This window comes from Saccostrea echinata, unplaced genomic scaffold (genome assembly GCF_033153115.1).
Source record: "Saccostrea echinata isolate AGI-Se365-2 ecotype Australia unplaced genomic scaffold, CSIRO_AGI_Sech_v1 ptg000033l, whole genome shotgun sequence".
In the NCBI taxonomy this organism is placed as follows: Eukaryota; Metazoa; Mollusca; class Bivalvia; order Ostreida; family Ostreidae; genus Saccostrea; species Saccostrea echinata.
The window spans coordinates 32,168,136-32,189,045 of record NW_026889782.1 but is presented as its reverse complement, the minus strand read 5'-3'; the positions used below and the strand labels follow the sequence as shown (position 1 = coordinate 32,189,045).

Sequence of the window (20,910 nt, the reverse complement as noted above, 5' to 3'; positions counted from 1 at the left end):
TCACTTGATTATGGCAGCATATTTAGCTCGTAGGAGTTTATTATCTACCACACATGATCAATGTCACTTTTGGATGTGAATGATTTTTGACACCCTAACTTCAGTTCAAATCAACGTTAACTTTATGTGACGTCTCTCTGAATCTTTTTTGGCATGTAACTTGGGTAAAAACAATTAAGTACTCTTGATGCATTTGATTTCTCTTAGCCCGTTTAAACATTTCCAAGGTCTATACCAGTTTTTGCAGGGGCAAAACTATGTAGAAGTTGGAAAAGAAACCCATCCCCTTTTTGACGTATTTGGTTTTCGAGGGGTGAAAAATTTCAATATTACACTCGAGTACATGCAATATTTATTATATTATACTGAATGTTTTATACAAATACAAATAATAGTGAACCTTGAGCACATAAATCTGCGCAGTCACTATTTTTTGGAATATCACCCGTCGTTAAGCAATGTTGACTGTTGTGACACTGGGCGTGGCTTCATTATTCAGCGGATAATAGTGCTTTTTAACAAATGTTTCTTGACGAATCAGATTAATTCATCTAATATACCTGAAAGTACAATATTAATTAATTGTCATCATTTTCCTATATTAGCATTTTTACTGGTAATGGTTTTGAAATGATAGGAACATGCACTGTTCAAAAAGTCTTAAAATGTTGTTTTGGCTCAATTTCTTTGTTAGATTACTGTGTTGAACTAAGGCAGTTCAATTAAAGTAACATCATCCTATAGATTCCATGTACATTTAGTACTGTAAAGTAGACAAATTTATTGTTCTCACAAGTAGTTCTCAAACATTGATTTAAGTTGGTCTCCTGAAGGATGTAATAATGCAATTGGTCTGCTTAAGGTACAGTGTATAATATAGACATGCATATTTTATTTTGAATTTGTATTATGTCAATCATTAGAAATATATGGATCTTAATTAAAAAACATTGTTTTCATTAGAATTTAAGATATGTATAATAGGCATATATTCTTCATGCTTTTCCATAGTTAAGTCTTTTTTTACAGGGTCTCGCTAGAATCATGTGGACCCCAGTGTAACAAATCTATGGAAAGAGAGAAAATCTCAGCTCAAGGGTCAACATGTGTTTATTCCAAGAAAGGTAAATTGATAATTTTTTCTGCTAAAATACTCTTTTATAAATTATAATATCAATGCAAAAGAGTGAACAAACAATGTACCTAACAACATTTTGAAAATGAAAGTGCAATAACAGTTAATAATTATGATCAATCGAATGAATGTTAATAATCCAATCGAAGTCCTTGTTGTATATCATTTTTGCTAGGGCTGTGTATTGAGCAAAAAAAAAAAAAAAGACATTTTTTAATGCGATAAGCAATATATTGAATTCTTTAACAATTCTGTCAAAAAGGTCTTATAAATCATTATGCATGAATTTTATAAAAATAATAATTGTTTTTTTACTCATTTTTAATTTTTTGTCTCACCGTCTTTAAAAATTACACTTCAAATTCAAACTTTTCTTGACTGTAAAATCAACATGTTAAGTAAAGTTGTCTATGTATTTTTATGATTTTGTAATAATCATTTAAGATGTGCTACCTCCTTAATGATTATATCATTTTTGATCAGTTTTAATTCAAAACAATTACCAGTAAATATAATCTTTGGTGATTGAAATTCCCAAGTTTTTCACAGAATTACATAAAAAAACTGCCTGCCCAAAATGTATTGGAATTAAGTTATTTTTAGCTCACCTGAGCCAAAGGCTCAAGTGAGCTTTTCTGATCAAAATTTGTCCGTTGTCTGTCGTCGTTGTCGTCTTTGTTGTTGTTGTTGTAAACTTTTCACATTTTCATCTTCTTCTCAAGAACCACTGTGCCAATTTCAACCAATCTTGCCACAAAGCATCCTTGGGTAAAGGGGATTCAAGTTTGTTCAAATGAAGGGCCACACCCTCTTTCAAGGGGAGATAATTAAGAATTAGTGAAAATTTAGTAGTATCTTTTAAAAATCTTCTTCTCAAGAACCACTGGGCTGTAAAAGTTGAAACTTAGGTGAAACCTTCATTACATAGTGAAGATTCAAGTTTGTTCAAATCATGACCCCCTGGGGTAGGGAGGAGCCACAATGGGGGATCAAAGTTTTACATAGGAATATATAGGAATAAATCTTTAAAAATCTTCTCCTCAAGAACAACAAAGCCACGATTAGTCATATTGATATGGAATCATCCTCAGGTAGTGTAGATTCAAGTTTGTTCAAATCATGACCCCCAGGGGTAGGATGGGGCCACAAGGCGGGATCATAGTTTTACATAGGAATATATAGAAAAATCTTTAAAAATCTTTTTCTCAAGAACAACAAAGCCACAATTAGGCATATTGATATGGAATTATCCTCAGGTAGTGCGGATTCAAGTTTGTTCAAATCATGACCCCCAGGGGTAGGGTGGGGCCACAATGGGGGATCAAAGTTTTACATAGAAATATGTAGGACAAATCTTGAAATTGTTTTTCTTAAAAACAACAAAGCCACAATTAGTCATAATTTATATGGAAGCATCCTCAGGTAGTGTAGATTCAAGTTTGTACAAAATCATGACCCCCCCCGGGGGGGGGGGCACAATGGGGGATCAAAATTTTACATAGGAATTTATAGAAAAAAATCTTTAAAAACCTTTCTCTCAAGAACAACAAAGCCACAATTAGTCATATTGATATGGAATCATTCTCAGGTAGTGTAGATTAAATTTTGTACAAATCATGACCCCCAGGGGTAGGGTGGGGCCACAATGGGGGATCAAAATTTTACATAGAAATATGTAGAAAAAAATCTTGAAAAATCTTCTCAAGAACAACAAAGTCACAATTAGTCATATTGATGTGGATTCATCCTCAGGTAGTGAAGATTCAAGTTTGTATCAAATCATGACCCCTCGGGGTAGGGTGGGGCCACAAGGGGCGATCAAAGTTTTACATAGGAATATACAGAAAAAAAAATTGAAAAATCTTCTTCTCAAGAACAGCAAAGCCTTGTTAAGTCATATTGATATGGAAGCATTCTCAGATAGTGTAGATTTAACTTTGTTCAAATCATGACCCCCAGGGTAAGGGTGGTGCCACAATTGAGGATCAAAGTTTTACATAGGAATACATAGGAAAAAACTTTAAAAATCTTCTTCTCAAGAACAGCAAAGTCATGTTTTGTCATACTGATATGGAAGCTTCCTCAGGTAGTGTAGATTCAAGTTTTTTCAAATCATGACCCCTGGGGGTAGGGTGGGGCCACAATGGGGGATCATAGTTTTACATAAGAATATATAGGGGAAAAAACTTGAAAAATCTTCTTCTCAGGAACAGCAAAGCCATGTTTTGTCATATTGATATGGAAGCTTCCTCAGGTAGTGTAGATTCAAGTTTGTGTTCAAATCATGACCCCTGGGGGTAGGGTGTGGCCACAATGGGGGATCATGGTTTTCCATAGGAATATATAGGGGAAAAAACTTGAAAAATCTTTTTCTCAGGAATAGCAAAGCCATGTTTTGTCATATTGATATGGAAGCATCTTCAGGTAGTGTAGATTCAAGTTTGTTCAAATCATAAACCCCAGGGGTAGGGTGGGGCCACAACGTGGGATCAAATTTTTACATAGGAATATATAGGAAAAAATCTTTTCATCAACAGAAAAGCCATGTTTAGTCATATTGATATGGAAGCATCCTCAGGTAGTGTAGATTCAAGTTTGTTCAAATGATGGGGGGGGGGGGGGTGGGGGTTAGGGAGGGTCCACAATGGGGGATCAAATTTCTAACAAGGGAATATATAGGAAAAAAATCTTTAAAAATCTTCTGCTCAAGAACAGTAAAGCCATTTGTTATATTGATATGGAAGCTTCCTCAGGTAGTTCAAAATCCAAGCCCCCTCCCCTTTAAACTTTTCAATACTGAAGTGATTTGTGCTTTTTCCTAGCCAATGTGCTCAGGTGAGCGTTGTGGCCCATGGGCCTCTTGTTTTTGATACGATATATTCATTAATCTAGATATGTATCGATATACAGGTAAACTTCGGTATCTCGAACACCGGTATGTCGAATACCACGGATATCTCGAAGTGAATCAACGGTCCCGGCCATTTTTATTATATTTATGATTTTAAAAAACCCCGGTATCTCGAACACGGAAATCTCAAATACCTCGCTTATCTCGAAGTAGATTTACGGTCCCAAGTGCTATAAACACATGCGTTATCTCGAAGTCCAACAAATTCTTGCTCCGCTGAATTCACACCTTAGTACACAATAATCCCATTATGCTAATTTTACGGTCTGTTGAACGTTTCCATTAGGTCTAGCACAGGCTTCATGGGACCATTGCTGATAATCACACCTTATTAGTCCCAAGCTGTTGTTTTTGGTAGTTAAATTTAATTATGCAGGCCAGGTGATTTGGAGGTGTTAATAAAATGCACTCTCAGAGATACTATGACACGATAATGAAACAGCGGCTTGGGGACGATTACTGTACTAGAAGTTTAAATTATCGAAAATACACGCTTATACACATCATTACATATCAAAGTAAACACTGAACACATCAAAGTGATATTGAACTCAAGAAATTAAACAATTAAAGACATTATTTTGAGTATAAAAGTCAGTACCAAAAATCAAATCTTCAGTAAATATCATGTCCGATAAGGCAGTCTAACGAAGGACCCGGTAGCCAACCAGGGGGGATAGTTAGATTATCTGACCGTGGTGTAAAAAGAAAACTTAAAGTTCATACAATTGAAACAAAGTTTGCTTTTGTTTATTCATATTGGCAATTTCAATAAATTATTGTAGAACGATAATTCCTGTTGTTACATTTAGGCATGTGGGTATATGTACATATCCTGTTAAAGTCTTTGTGTATCACATTATATCATGATATACTTCAGACAAATTAGTACACCCGCAGTTTTGAATACAATTCATACATTGATTTCATTTACCACAATGGTCTCTTTAATATTGCAATAATGCATTTGGTCTTCCTAATGCATGTATAATGCAGGTACTGTATATACTCTATGTCCAGCTTATAGGTGAGTCATAAAAAGATTAGTATTTTGAAACCAGGTTAAAACATCAGAGCATTGATTTGAAATTGTCAATTGATTCTGGCAAAAAGTTGTACCGATTTATAAGCGGGTCAATAGCAAATCCCTCCAAAATAACCTCAAAAAATACAACTGACTTATAGGTGGACCAACTTATAGGCAAGTATATATACGGTATAGTTTTTGTTGAATTTTGCTAACAGCAAAACAATATGAATAATGAATTTTGGAAAAAAAAGATTATTAAGTTTAATGATGCATGTATGTAGTATAGAAATATTGTTCATATGCCTGTACATGGTACAAATATGCATTTTACAGAGTGTACATATGCCAGAATCATATGGACCGCAGACTGGCCCTGGTGATTCCGTTAAGAAAAAAGAGGAAAAATCAGTGCTTGTGCTCATTGGTCATTGGACAAAGGTAAATAGAGTTATTTCATGAAACTAAACATGTAAATTACTAGGATATTAAAATATCACAATTAAAATACATGTACTGATTTATATATATGGATATCAGTTGGTCTCCTTGATGGAGTTAAATGCATTTGTTATCCCTTTTAAGTGGATCATTTAAATATAATGCAGTTTATTTAGAAGCTCTTTATTATCTGCACTGTTCACTTTTACAGGGTGTATGCCAGAATTTTTTCAAGAACAGTCTGAATCTGACATGGAAAAAATGAAGAAAAACAGCCTTCCTGTTTATAAATCTACATTCTGACAAAGGGTAATGTTGTTTAGTTCAATTAGAAGTGCACATTTAATTTCAGTTGCTTTCCTTAATGATATATTATAGCATTTTTATTCCCTTATGAACAATATGTATACTTGTAAAGCATGTATCACAAAATCTTCTGCAAACAAAGTTTTGGGTGTATAGCGTTTGTTGTTTAACGTCCCTCTTGAGAATTTTTCACTCATATGGAGACGCCATCACTTGTCGGTGGAGAGCTGCAAAATTTTGTCCTATACTCAGCACTTACGGCCATTGAGCAGTGAGGGATCTTTATCGTACAGTCCCTGAAACGTTCTACTTTCCCACTTGAACGGTGAGCGAACGCTGAACGAACGGTGAACGAACGCTGAACGAACGCAGAGCGAACGGTGAGTGAACGATGTGTGAACGCTGAACGCAACTTGGTGAACGATGTGTGAACGCTGAACGGTGAGCGAACGCAGAACGCGAACGGAGCGCAAACGCGAACGCAAAGTGAACGGTGAACGAACGGTGAACGCAAGATGAACGATATATTCGGAATGCCTCTGATCTTTTCCTTGCATCGAAACTATTTTATTGTATTATAATGTCAGGTGCCAAAAAAAAAAAAATAAATAAATAATAATAATAAATAATTAAACAAATTAATGAATGAATAAATAAGTCAATAAAATAAATTCTCCAAAATTGTCCTAAGAAAGACGATACATGCACATCAAGTTTTTAATCACACGATTTTTATCGCATTAAAACATTGCAATTGTTGCCGAACGCTGAAGTATAAAAGATATTGTTTTTAGTTGGAAAATTAAAATGTTTATTCTTATTTGATAACAAATCAGAGAAAACTTATGATTTATAGAATGAATTAAAGCGGTTGTAACTTATATTCATATATATATCTCCGTGTCAAGACGATTTCGTGTAAAGTAATGAAAAAAAAATTAATTACATTTATACGCTCGTATTTTAGATTTTTAATGCAATAATATATTATGTGTCATTTCTATTTTTCATTATGATTTATTGAGCAGACGTCTACATGTATCTCTAGATGGCCATGATTATACATGTACTCGGACAAGATGATACAAAGATACATATTCATATAATGTTATAAATTCAATTTTCAGAACATGATATTTAAGTAATATGGTGTTATAGTTTTTATTAAACAGACAAATAAGAGAGAGAGAGAGAGAGAGAGAGAGAGAGAGAGAGAGTACTATTCAGTTTTAGCCCCCCCCCCCCTCCTTTCAGGCTTCACCAAATGTTTTGTACCTATATCAAACAAAAACTTTGAATTTTTTTTCTAAATATATCAGACAGTGAAAGTAACTTTTTTTTTTATCAACAAATCATATCCATTTGTTTGACAGTCATACTCGTTTTTATTTTCCTGCTTCAAGTTCACACGAAGTCCACGTGCTTGTCCTGTCAATCAAAATCATTCGACACTGTGCAGGTGTGAAAGTTTCGTCACATCGAAGACGAAGTGCGAGTATTTCCAACAAGTTATAACATATATTTTTATCATTTCTAGATTTGATTCCAACATTTGAATAATAAATTAGTAAAATACATTGGGCATTAACACTTGAATGTGAAACATACTCTCTGCCAATTTCAAATACCACCGCCGACACGTGTACATTTTGATCTACTATTGTTTTGTGACTCTTTTAAATGCATGTTTGTTTTGAGACTGAAATATTTGTTCTAAAAAAGACTGTAGCTTTTTCTTTTTAAATGTTAATTAAAATATTCTGGAAATACGGTACTGACTAAGTCACCGATTTAGGGGGAAAAGGGGGGGGGGGTATTAATCATATCGAATGGCAAACATATAAAGTTACGATGAAGAAGGATTTTTTTCTCTATAACTATAGACTTTACATATTACAGTAGAGAAATTCTGTAGTGCATTACGTTTTAAATAAATATTTCCTTTAACCACACTATCATTTTAATTCGTTCTAAAGATAATAAATTAACAGGATATCCGCAGTACTATGTATAACTCTCAGAACTAGTTCTATTATATTTTCTGTTGTAATTGAAAAAAAAAACGTAGTAGAAATAAATATTTTCGTAATTTTGCTGCGTAATTATTTGACTTGAATAATTATATCTCCATTAACGATTTGTCGTCTTTAACAAAACAACAAAAATGTTGCAGTGTTTGAAGTATTTGCACATTGCCCTTAGTTAAATTTAATATTTCAGCATCGTTCTACATAGGTACAGAATGTTCTTGTAACAATATTTATTTTCCAGAGTAATTTAATAAATAACCTAACAGCTAAGTTAGAATAATAAAAATATATATTGTAGATATTTTTCCTCATGAAATAATGATTCTTCAAACACGATATGTTAGTTAATAAATTTAAAAAAAACCTGTAACTCCTAAACTACAAAAAGATAAGTCCTTTCACTTCGGAGTTCCGAATGACAATGAAAACTGAACGATAGGTGAACGCTGAACGCAAGGTGAACGCAAATTAAACGGAACGAAGAGCGAACGCTGAACGCTTTGTGAACGGTGAACGCGAGCGCACGGTGAACGGTGAACGCAAAACTGTGAACGGAGAGCGAACGGTGAACGCACGCTGAACGAACGGTGAACGCACGCTGAACGAACGGTGAACGAACGGTGAGCGAACGGAAAAATGGGAAAGTAGAACGTTTCAGGGACTGTACCAGCACCTACTGCGACATGGGACCTCGGTTAATACCTCTGTCTCATCTGAAGAACAGGTCTCCATGTCTCACAGTGGGATTCAAACTCGCGATGTAAGGATCAGCTTCTTTCTCTGCGACTCTAGAGTAGACGCTCTAACCACTGCATCTGCTCTACTTTGGCAACTTTGGGTGTATATAAGCATAGGAATCATCATGTCCATCTGTCTGTTCATGTGTTTGGCCACTTTTATGATTAGTTTTTTTGTTCCAATTCTGGCTGAGATAAATTGATTTAAGTCATCTAAATACAAACAAATTAAGGGAAATTACTATGGTATTGGAATGAACATTTTGGAATACTGTCTAATTGTTCCATTGTAGTTGGTTTCTTTAATGTTGAAATAATGCATCTGGTCTTCCTAATGCATGGCATACACTGTATGCATGTGTAATGTTAAAGTTGGCTGAATGTAAAACAATTCTTGCGTTATGACAAAGGTAAATAGATTTAGTTCATGTAACTAAACATGTAAATTAATAGGGTATTAAAATCTCAAGTTTTGAATACTGATTTACATGTGGAGAGTAGTTGGTCTCCTTAATGCAGTAATAATACATTTGGTCTCCCTTTTGCATACTGTATATTATATAAATTTTATGACTGACATGTACGAGGGTTGATCCAAAAGTTCATGGAATTTCTTCATATTTTATTTATTTATTAGTGAAAGAGGTTGAATACTGATTTACATGTGGATAGTAGTTGGTCTCCTTAATGCAGTAATAATACATTTGGTGTCCCTTATGCATACTGTATATCATATAAATTTAATGACTGACATGTACGAGGGTTGATCCAAAAGTTCATGGAATTTCTTCTAGTGTTGTACCAATAATCAGAAAACATCGATTGTCGACAAAAAAATGCTACCGATTCCGATGATCGATTATAGTTTTTCATAATCGATCATGGGAAACATACTTCTAATACAATACATTCCGGAATTATCTATTTCTGGTTTAAAATTTATTTCTTCTTAATGAAAGAAAATGGAATCTGCATCTGATACTAGCCAACTAGCATGAAGCAGAGGTGATTAAGAATCGAAGATGCATATATAGGGCCTAAAAAAAATTATTTTTGTTTCCTGTAATAACCCGACCGACCCATTCAATTTACCCCCGGGTGAATTTTTTTCTGCCAAATCTGTGTTTGCTCTTTGGTGTGATCAATCAGCTGATTCTTTTTATTCAAAAAATATTAATTGTATCTTTTATTTGAGATATAAAATATGCAACTTAGTCAACATTTTATTACCTTAAATATAGAGTGATCAATTCCCCCCACAACTTTTTGAAGTTTGTTTTCTGCCGCTAGGCAGCCATGTTGGGTGTCCACTGTAAATATTTTTAGGTCTAGAAAGTGTAAAAGAAGCAAAACAACAAAGAAAATAATATATTATGTATTTTATATATTCATGTTAAAGAAATAAATGAAATTATTGTAATAGTCTGCTTTTTGTATACAAAACTATGAAGAAATCCGATTATAATCGGTGAAATCGCATCAGAAGCAGTAACCGATTCCAACCAATGATCGATTATGAAAATTAACTGATGTCTCATCACTAATTTCTTCATATTTTTTTTTATTTATTAGTGAAAGCGGTTGAATACTGATTTACATGTGGAGAGTAGTTGGTCTCCTTAATGCAGTAATAATACATTTGGTCTCCCTTATGCATACTGTATATTATGTAAATTTAATGACTGACATGTATGAGGGTTGATCCAAATGCTCATGGAATTTCTTCATATTTTATTTTTTTATTAGTGAAAGTGGTTGAATACTGATTTACATATGGATAGTAGTTGGTCTCCTTAATGCAGTAATAATACATTTGGTCTCCCTTATGCATACTGTGTATTATATAAATTTAATGACTGACATGTACGAGGATTGATCCGAAAGTTCATGGAATTTCTTCTTATTTTATTTATTTATTAGTGAAAGTGGTTGAAAATTACAAATAAGAATATAGACACTTGTTGAATTTTTTTAATAAAAAATTATTTTAAATATTAATGATAGTAACTCTATGGCAGTTGCCATAGCAAAGGATGTTTTAAAATGCAGGGGAGACATTTACTCGTTCATTATCATTTTAATTCTTAATACGTGATATAAGAAAAAACCTGCGCTAAGTGGCAAATAAAATGAGAATTTTGTCATTATTACGATTGCTTGACCACTTATATACCTGTCTGTGAGAGTTTTACTGATTTAACTTGATATTTAGATTATTAGTTGATGATTTCTTGTTCATCTTTTAATTGTTAGAGAACGTCGCATTTCAGTCAAGTTATAAGTTTTGTTAAAATCTTAGGAACACTCTGACTTAAAGGGGTATACTACTGATACAGGCTGGAGAAAAATGCATTTAGCAAGTGATTTTCCAGTGGCGTGAGAAATTTAAGAACAATAGAACTTCCATGGAGGTTGATTAAAGGTGTGGCTGCTTTTGGAGGGTCTGTTTTTCTAGTAGACAAATTAAGGGCTGATGGATGTTGACCGCTGACGTACTGTGCTTGACTTTGCTACTGAAATTGGAACATCATATGGAAAGATGGGGAGTATTTTTGAAATATGAGTGTAATATAAAGATAAGTCGATTGGTGGATACCCAGGCTTTTCTTGAGAGAGAAAAAGGAGAAAAAGGCAGAATATTCTGTAGAATTACTTAGTTGAATTGAACATGAGGGTGAGATGCTCCTATAACATGACATGACATACTTAACTTGACGTTACGCCAAAGTCTCCCCCGCATTTTACAACTATCAGTGTTCAGAAAGCTCATGTGACCTTATTGGTAATTGGAACATGGTGAAATTTTCCAGTATTGTTGCATAATGACTCTATATTATAAATATGCCTATTGTTTGCTTTCATCAAATCACAATAAAATTTTAAAAAATAATTAAATTCCATGAACTTTTGGATCAACCCTCGTATTCGAAAAAAGATGGATCTAAGATTGAACAGGTTATAATTCATCTGAGTAATTTAAATTCCTTATTGCTATCTGTTCTTGTTCAGTCATCATGTGTCAAGTATTGTCTGTAAACTATTGAACATTTTCAGCTTCTTTTCTGGAACCAGTTTCAACTAATTTCTCGGTTGAAGTACTGTATAGGGGATTAATTTCAGGGGTTGTAATTTTCATGTTTTTCTCTCCTCTGAAACGATCGCGGTTTGTTGAATTCGCGGAATCGGTATATAACTAAGGTTACATGTACCTCCCTTCAATGTCTATATCCGTTTAATCCATAGCATAGCTAGAAGGCATTAATCAGCGTTATGTATTCACTTCACGAACAATGGTAGATTTATATATAAATCAGCAAGTTCGATAGTTATTTGAATGATTTTTTAAAACCAAAATGTTGATAAAAACATGATAATGCAGGTAACAAATACACGTCGTAACATATAGTTACGTACGGGTATTCAAAACCCATGACCCTAGTGTTTTGATTGATGAAACATGTAGCGTTGGCTATTAAAACAGTTTTTTTTTTTTTTTACAAGTACAGGTTATTATCTGCTGGGTGATCTAAATTAATGTCAAGCGTGATAATTAAAATAATTGAATGACAAGTACTACTCGTAATAACTGAAATGCACTGCACGTATATTTACCTATCGTAGTCTATGCTCAAATTTCCAAATATAACATGTAGGTTATTGAAAACTTATTCACTGTTTCTTGAATTCACGGATTTATTCACACCGTAAATATAGCGAATATTAACACCGCGAGTTATTTTCCCCCTATACAGTATACAGACATAATATAGAAGTGATTTTATCGACTTTCTCAATCTATCATGAATTTAAAAATGTAAATATAAGCATTTAATTGTAAATATTAAACATTTAGCATCTCATAACCAGAGTTGGAAATTACTGACTGCCCGAGGCAGTCTGTTTTTCAGGTAGGCAGGGACAAGCTTTAGATTAACCTCGGTGGTCGGGGTCATTTAAACAGGTAGTTCCTGTTTTCCTTTTTTTTTCAGGATATAGTAAGTCTATAGAAATTAAGTAAAATATAGTATACCAAAGGAACACTTCTAGTGAAAAATATGAGATGACCTATAGGACAAATATTGGTTTCAGTCTTTAGAAAAAGCTTACCGATATATGTTCCGCTCACTGACTTTAGGTCACATGTGTGTAGTTTCTTGTTTCTCATGTATTGCTTTAGTTCTACATTAATGGTAATCTAACAACCAAGCTTTATGATAAACGCGATGACTTTAACTTTTCAATCGTCAACTTCCCTTACTTACTCAGCAATATACCTTCATCACCTGCATATGGGGTTTATATCTCTCAGTTGATTCGATACGCAAGAGCATCCTCTATGTATGAACAATTTTTAAAAGGAGGTAAGTTATTGACAAACAAATTGCTGAAACAAGAATATCAGCAGTCTTGTTTAAAGTCATCATTTTGTAAGTTCTATGGTCGATACAATGACCTTGTCAGCAAATACAATTTATCATTAAGTAAAATGCTGACTGACGTTTTTCATACTTACTGTTAGGCCATTATTTACACACTGAATTGTGTATGGATTTTTCTATTGTTTCCCAGTCGTGACAAGGAGCACACAGCGGGTGTGACTGGTCTGCAGGGGATGCTCACTCCTCCATGGCACCTGATCCCACCTCTGATGTTTTGGAGGTCCGTATTTGCTCTGCTCCTATTTTGTATTTTTTGATGGGCTTTTGAGCTTGAATACTGATTGTTATCTCGATATATTTCATTCTACTCAACTGTGTGTTCATGTGATCCTACCTCAGTATTTACAGAATGATACATCCCTTGTTTGAGGGTCATTCTTGATGTCTGACTGAGTAATGGCAATGGGACATAAAACCTTAACTGACCTTACCACATTCTTTTCTTATCTGAAAACCCTCATGCATTTTTAGCATAACATATCGCCAATGCACACATTTTTCCCAAGGAATGAACTGCATCTACTCTGCATAGAACAGTATCTCTCCCACTGGCACAACAGTACTATTACACGTCATTATATTCTTGAAAGGCAAACACAGCAATTATTGCTCGGCATGATTTTTTTTTCATGACACCTGCAGTATCGAGTAACACAAAGTGAATGATTCATGTCCTCGAACAAAGTGTGCTTACAATGAGGTTTAGTTCCGGTTGATTGCGTTTAGTTAAAGAGAATTTATGATCTGCATTTCCATAGATGTCTTTTATATCAACACCAAACATGCATTTAAGGAAGTAAATATATTAAGTAAAATGCAAAAGCTTGTATTAAAAAATCAAAGGACAAGTGCACTTAAGCAATGCTTAATGGGCCCTTTTTCAGTGCCATATTACTTTAGAATGTATTACCAAATTGTTCTCTTTTGGTAATAGTTAAACACAAGTGGACATTTGTAATTAAAATCACATTAAAACATCACCTAAATCAGCATGGATTTGAAACAAATGAAGTTTTTTAAATACCTATAGATACCCCAAATCCGGAAAAGTCGTACCGAACCTATTTTGAGTTTCATTTATTTAAATCAAGGGGAGGAGACATTTAAATCAGACACTTGAACAATCTGATGGTGGATCATTGACAGGCGTGTTTTTGTGCAATTTTACCCGAGAAAAAAATCGAATGAAGTTATATAGATACCTGTATTCATTAGTGATCAAACTAAGAAATTTGCATGCTTGCATTTGAAATAATACAGTAAGTATTAACATTAGTTCCTTTAAATTTTAAAATGAAAAGAAGTGTATATAGGTGGCTTTCAATACCAGTACCATTGTCTTGCATGAATGTTAAAAATGTTTGACACTTTTATTTATGATGACATTTTAACGACACTAAACTCTCCTAACCATCCCGTGTTCCTAAAACCAAATACATAGAAACTTCTCTATGCGGCTTGACTTCGATATAATGATACAAAACGTGGTTATGTTTTACAGTGAGAATCTTTGAGGAATGTTTACCTGGTTAGAACTCACGTGACTACCAGTATTTTAAATAATTTATTCCACGGGTGGGTTCAACATAGGTCATACAGGTAAATAGCTCTTGCTTGTTATAGGAAAAACATTGAACTTTTCATACATTTTTAATATTTTAAGTACAAGCCTAATCATGTACAAATTTCCTACTTTCACACAAGTTTTATAAATGTATAATGCATTTTTTGTCAATCGCTCAAGTTTGTACAATGTTAGGCTGACAATAAACAAAAGCTTTGAAATGAATGACCGTCCTCGATTTACTATAGAAAATCACGAATGTCGGCTGACCCCTACCACATTATATGGCTTTGCTCTTTGTATATTCATGAATTTCAGCGATAAAATTTGTTGAATCTTATGGTTTAGATATCAATTAATGATCTGAGATGGAAAATTATGCTTAATTTAATCCTTCATTTTTTCACATTTTACCGGGGCCCATAAGTGCACTCGTTCTTTAGTGTTTATACAGGTAAAAAGTTTGAAAAAATATAAAAGTGCCAACAAATGGTTTTGAACCAGGACACTAAAAATGTTCATGGTGAGAGTCTGCGGTCTATCGTTCTGGGCTATGCTGACTATGAGGACATTTGTAATAAATATAAACCAGTATGATAGAAATAGGTTTTCACGTTTTTTGTAGTTTTTTTTCTATGAATTTCGACCCTAGGCACCTCTAAAAGAACCTTTTTTTAAATAATTGCTTACTAGATCAAAATCTATCAAAATTTCATAATTTAATTTAGGGGCAGGCAAAGGGTGATTATATTGCATCTATTGGGTATAATTTTCTTATCAGAAAATTGTAGAGATATGCAAGGTTAATTAATGACAACATTTATTTTTCCTTTTTGCCTAATACTTTTATGATTTTCACTAATAAATTGATTATTGAAAAAAGCCTTTAATATGACTGCTGATTTTATCTCCATCTGTTAATTTTCAACACCTTTTCTCATGATTATAGTAGATAGAGAACAGATTATGATTTCTAACATTTACTTTTACAGATCATTTTCTTGAGATAGGTGGAACCAACAGTCAAATACAGACACTTTTAAGAAAAGTAAAAGTCTGGCTCAGGTAAAAAAAAAAAAAATTATTTACAGTTTTAACAATTAGTAATTTTACCTTAATTAACTGGAAAAATCTTATTTGACGAAATACAGGTCAAGAATGAAGAGTTTAAAGCCTAGTAGGGATTTTGGTCAATCATTACAGGTAATCTGCAGTCCCTCTCGAGAATTTTACACTCATATGGAGACACCACCACTTGCCAGTGGAAAGCTGCAAATTCTGTCCTATATTCTGCACTCATGGCCATTGAGCAGTGAGGGGTCTTTTTCATGCCAGCACCTACTGTGACACGGGACCTTGGTTTATAAGGTCTCATCCGAAGGACTGGTCTCCATGTCCCACAGTGAGATTCAAACCTGCGACATAAGGATCAACTCCTTACTTCGCGACTCTAGAGCAGACGCTCTAACCATGGCGCCAAGCTTGTGACTAGCTCAGTTTTAAAGAAATCATTCAAGATATTTTTTATCAAACTTAATATGCTGATACATATATAATTAGTAAGACCTATTCAACTATTTCAAAAACTTTTGACCTTTCCTGTGACCTTGACCTCACTTTCCTTCAATTTGCATTTTGCATGGTTTTAAAACCATTTAAAATATTGATATCTAAGGCTATGCATCTATACATAATTTGGTGAGAATTTATCATCTACATCCATTTTTTTTAGAGTTCAATTTCAATTTTAAAGAAACTTTTCAAGATATTCTCATCAAACTTCATATACTAACACAAAATTTCATGTTGCATTACTATACACTCGGCGGGCATACATGTCCTATGGACATATTTCTAGTGTATTGCTATTTCTCTTGTTTGTTTACTTCCGGTCAGTAAGTGCCCCCTAGGGGCAAGCCCCAGTCCTGTTTTCTTTTCCAGGGTTGCAACAGTGCCCCCTAGAAAAACAAGTTGCACCATCCAATCAAATCGTGTTTTGTGCTGCTTTATGCCAATGAAATTAAGGCTGGATAGCATATGTATTATATTCTGACCAATGGGGTTGCCGTATTTTCAAATAATTAGGATAGACTTACCACTTCAGCATTCCTTTCATCACTGAAGTGATATACATGGTCAAAAATTGACTAACTTTCATTTTTGTGTCAACTGCAGAGCAGAACGACACTTAGAGATCACTTTACCTGGTGTCTGTCTGTCCGTCTGTCACACCTTATATCTCCAAAATTTTGAGAGGCAGGGTTTTGATAATTAGCATTTATATATGTTTTTGAGCTCATGATACTATACTTTGAAACTGTATGAAATTCAGTTACCACACAAACTTATATTTAAATACTATGAAAATACATTGGGATCAGTATTCCACAATGAATCGTGTTGACTGACAAAGTGACAATTAAAGTAAAGACAGTCTGAAATTCCTTTCCTCCGAGGATTGTTGGAAGCACCTACATGTGTATTAATAAAATGATAAATAGTTATTCCTCATAATTTCAATTAAATTATTCATTTGAGGACTGGGGAACCATATTTTCTTTGATTGCCAGATTCTATCCCAGTCTTTTACTTTTGGATCCTTTTTTTCCCTTGCAGGCAAATGCATGAACCTCCATGCTAATATTAAATTAATAGCTGACCACTCTTAGATTTATTTACCTCTTTAATGACGATACCTAGCAGGTGACATATACATTCCTTGAAACACTCTAGTTCCTATTTGATTTTCACTAATATAAAGATTATTGAAAAAAGACTAAGGTGCTCTATAGTGATCAGTCTATTCATTCATCTGTCTGTCAAATACACATATCCCTTGTTCAGAACACAGGTGACTCTAAATACTTCAAACTTTATATTTTTTAATTAGATACATGTAGCTGCTTTGGAACATCTGAAAGGTCTATTACATTATCACTAGTTTTCTTCATGTAAGTTGAATATATTTTAAACTTTTAAATTTTTATTTTTTCCAGGTAAGAAAGAAATTCATGAGTTCTTAAATTGCCCTTGGAGTTCTTGGATTGCATCAAACTGCTAAAAGACCTCAACAAAAACAGTGTCTTGAAAATAAAAATGAAAATATTCAGTGAAAAAAAAATGATGAAAGAGCCACTAAAAATCTTCAAGCCTTTGAGCTGAAATCTGGAAGTCAATCTGTGGACTTTACTCGTATGTCATAATTACCAAGTCATCATTTGTATATAATAAATACACTAAACTGTAAACACTTGTTAAAATGTGTATGATTTTTAGATATAATTTGTAGCTCACAGACTTCAATAGTTTCATGTAATTTAAGTAATAATGAAAATTTCCTGTTGTCTAGCTAGATTAGAAACTATTATTGTCCAATTTTGGATATTGTGAAATAATTCATCTAGTATGCATACATGTGTGTACACTTACGTGTAAATTAATTGTTATAGCAAATTCAATCGATCATTAAGTTGAATGTTGACTAATGTTTTTCATCAAAATTGTTTACACTGAACTGTTTGCGGATTTTTCCATTTGCCCAATCATGTCAAGGAGCACATGGCAGGAAATGCTTTCTCCTCCATTGCACCTGGTGTTTTTAGAGGTCAGTGTTTGCTCTGCTCTAATTATGTATTGTTTCAATGGACTTTAAAGCTTGATCACTGTTGGTAATCTTCATATTTCATATACTATTAGAGTACTTGAAGAAAACTGTAAAGATTTAACATACAGTATAATGCATGTATATTGCACTTTAAGTACAGTGTATGTGGTTAAGAAATGTTAAATCGTCTCATAGTGCATTGAATTTGTTGAAAATTAGAAAATGTGTTGAAATTTTTTTTTGAAATAATGTTAGATTGCAGATTTTTTTAAATCATGCAAGTAAGAAATTGCTAAATATTTTTTAGCTTTTCTGGACAGTCTAGATAGTTCTTACTATATACCTAGCATTGTCATCCCAGTTAAAATTTAAGGAGCAAGGTTCATTCCTAAGCTCTACCTGGACAAACTTGCATGGATTAAAGCACATTAACAGATTTACTTCAGATGCTTGACCTGATCTACATTTTCCTCATGTGTTTTTTTTGTTTTTGTTCGTTTGTTGTTTAACATCCCTCTCAAGAATTTTTCATCCATATGGAGATGCCACTACTTGCTGGTGGAGAGCTGCAAAATTTGACCTATACTTTGCACTCAGGGCCTTGAGCAGTAAGGGATCTTTTTTGTGCCCACATCAACTGCTTGGCGGGACCTCGGTTTATATGGTCTAATCTGAAGGACTGGTCCCCACATCCCCAGTGGATTTGAATCTGAGACTTAAGGATTAAATCCTTACTCGCGACTCTAGATTACAAACTCTATCCTTTGCGCCACATGGGGGACTCCACAAGATTAAGTGTTTTGAGCAGTCCTATTCTCATGTAATTATAAACTCTATGTTGAACAAACCTGCAAAGATGATGTATGTACATGTAAATGTTTCAGGGTACCAATCCTTGATTTGACTTAGATTTTCTGGATTAATGACCAGTTTTTTAGAGAAGGTTCATTTAAAGTAACAATATACTCTTTGGTGATCAGTAAACATAGATGATGTATCCTGCTTCTGATGCTGGATGTAACATACATTTTCAGGGTTATTAACCCAGACCAACGTGCATAGATTTTGGATCCAGGTGATATACATTACCAGAGTGTTTGTTGAGTGAGACTTTGCCTTACTAGTAGATAACATTTATAGAAGTGAGCTTTGTATTCTTTGATTAGGTATGTTTTTTCTTTGCTCAGGATATATATACCATCAGTGCCAACTACCATACATTTTATAAAATAGATGTAGCTGTTGTTCAACTGAATATGATAAAACTGTGGATGAAAATAATTTGATTTTTGTACCTTTGAATGTATTGAATTAATTTGTAAAAGCTGTTATGATACAATGTTTGATATTTTATAAAAGTTTTTAGCACATGCAATCAATAAATGTATCAACATATTTATTTTATTTCACTTTTTACCCTGCAAACTTCTTAAAAACAGAATAATAATGATCCATTTAACTGATACTAGGTTAGTGTCACATTGTACTGGTATATCATGTATATTGAACTGTAAATGAGAAACATCTAAATATGTCAAATCACAGCATGAATCATGGGATTATGTAAGAAGTGCACTATCTTGTGCTTTGGTATGGTATTAATAATAAATGTTAAACTATCATTTTTTTTTTCAAATTAACAAAGGATATGCTTGAGTGACTGTATTTTGACTAGCAGTAAAAATAAAATGATTTTTAAGCATTTGAATTATTTTGATTCATGGTCTCTGCAAGTTTAATGATAGCAAATATGTACATTGAACATGGCATCCACATATTGCTATACTGGATGGGGCATAACTTTTACTGAATCTTAATCACAACCTTGAAATTTTATGTAGTACATGTACTCTTGGTTTCAACTGGTCAAATGTATTCTTAAATCAGAAAGAATTTAAACAAATATAGGCATAAGGTCAGAACTTCATCAATTAGTTGGAAAGCGAATGTACTCAGTGACTATATGGTTTGAAAGAAGCTGGGTATAATTAGCAGGAAAAACTACTTGATGTCCACTGTGAACTTTGTGTCCTCAACAAAACAATATGGAGTACGAGGGGTATCAAAAAGTTCGTGGACTAGCGCCATAAAGTTAAAACCGCTTTAGGTACATCAATGAATTTTAACACATTTAGTTAGCATCATCTTTTCTATCTATAGAATTAACCATAAATCATACTTTTTATTTTTTAATGAATTGTTAATGTTTTTGTAAGCAATGGTATGTCCAGGCGGCGCAACCTCAAATATGACGTTTTTTCCTACCTGAGTGTAACAGAGAAAAACTGTTTTGATATGAACATTTGTCATAAAAAATATCCCGTTATTTCAGGTATGTTGTACAAACCAATTGTTCCGTAAAATTTGCAATTTTTACCCAATTCTTTAAGTTGTATGAAATTTTATCGTAAATTTTATATGAAGTGTTCAAAAAATTAAGAGCTTGAAAATGACGTCAAAAGGGGGGAGGGGTTTCTTTTTCCTGCATTCTATAAAGTTTCGCACCTGGAAAAACTGGTATAGACCTAGTGAATGTTTAATCGGGCTACAGAAAAAGAAAATGCATCCAGAGTACTTGTTTTTACATGCCCAAAAAGACTCAGAGAGATGAAAGATGTTCAATTAATGTCGATTTGTAGTCAGGGTGTCAAAAGTCAGTCACGTCGAAAAGTGACGTTGATCATGTTTGGTAGAAATTAAACTCCAACGAGCGAAG

At 33.5% G+C, this 20,910-nt stretch overlaps 1 long non-coding RNA gene across 4 annotated transcripts; it reads left to right on the top strand.

The window, feature by feature from the left end:
- The first annotated feature begins 1,033 nt into the window (after positions 1–1,033).
- Positions 1,034–19,896, top strand: LOC133198859 (uncharacterized). 4 transcript variants are annotated; one of them, XR_009722622.1, is made up of 6 exons: positions 1,034–1,124; positions 5,410–5,514; positions 5,726–5,823; positions 13,157–13,246; positions 15,583–15,655; positions 17,587–19,896. It is a non-coding gene; the product is annotated as an uncharacterized LOC133198859 (long non-coding RNA). The 4 variants fall into 4 exon arrangements; XR_009722620.1 differs by lacking the exon at positions 13,157–13,246; XR_009722623.1 differs by lacking the exons at positions 13,157–13,246; positions 17,587–19,896 and adding an exon at positions 15,794–16,207.
- The last annotated feature ends 1,014 nt before the right edge of the window (positions 19,897–20,910 follow it).